The sequence below is a fragment of the Frankliniella occidentalis genome, unplaced genomic scaffold (assembly GCF_000697945.3).
Source record: "Frankliniella occidentalis isolate FOCC.00 unplaced genomic scaffold, Focc_3.1 Scaffold44, whole genome shotgun sequence".
In the NCBI taxonomy this organism is placed as follows: Eukaryota; Metazoa; Arthropoda; class Insecta; order Thysanoptera; family Thripidae; genus Frankliniella; species Frankliniella occidentalis.
The window spans coordinates 1,210,479-1,211,344 of NW_026267174.1; the positions used below are offsets into that span (position 1 = coordinate 1,210,479).

Genomic DNA, 866 nt, shown 5'->3' on the forward strand with positions numbered 1-866 from the left:
GGAAACGGTATTGCCGAAATGCTTTACATGTGGCGACGACCCGAGGGCCTGCCGCCCTTTGATGGGGCAGGGTCAGCGTGAAGGGTGAGAGGAATACTCTGGCTTGGCGACTACTGCGCGCACCTGGCTGGTCTGAGGGCCGAGTAGCCTGCAGCCCTGCGGCTCCTAAGACCGCTGAGGTCAGACTGTTGAGGCCGGATCCAAAAGATCATCGAGGGGCATAAGGCCCCTATGACCACTGAGTCCCCTAAGGCTCCTGAGACTGCTGTGGCCCGTTCTGCGCAACGAGTGCGTAGGAGAGGTGTCGCAACAACACACGTCGCGGAGTGCAGCGGGCGCAAGCCCTTTCGGTGGGCGCGGACCGGAGCGTGGGAAACGAGAAGCAAGATGAAGGCGGGGCCCGACTGTAGGAGCGCGCGGCTTGCGGGAGGAGTGCGGGGAGGAGCGGGGCGTAGTGCAGTGCGTCAGTGGTCGAGTGTTGAGTATCTCTTCAAGTATCTAAACAAGGGGCCTGAAGTCGAAGTGTATCGGCAAGGAAGTCAAATAGACATTTAAGGGGGGGGGGGGGGGGGCCACGAGGTCTGCAACTTGAAGATTATATACAATTATATAGCCAAAATTGTTGATTATGTAGAGTTAACTCAAAGGTCAGCTCAAAATTAAAATCAATAGAATTAAAATGACTAAAATATAAGTCCAGCAGGCCCGCCTGACAATTAGACAAAGCGTACTAGGGTGCAGCTGACCTGTGCGTGTGGCCTGCCCTCGGGCACTCGGATATGGAATGTTGAGGCATCTGTCGGGCATCTTAACAGAGTGAGATAGAAAGAGAGACCTCGACGTGACGTAACATGTGGCTGGTCCTT

The 866-nt window shown here is 55.3% G+C and overlaps 1 protein-coding gene across 1 annotated transcript in view; it reads right to left on the minus strand.

The window, feature by feature from the left end:
- LOC113212059 (angiotensin-converting enzyme-like) overlaps window positions 1-866 on the minus strand; it is a 98,098-nt gene that overhangs the window by 52,482 nt on the left and 44,750 nt on the right. The gene's annotated exons all lie outside the window — the stretch shown is intronic.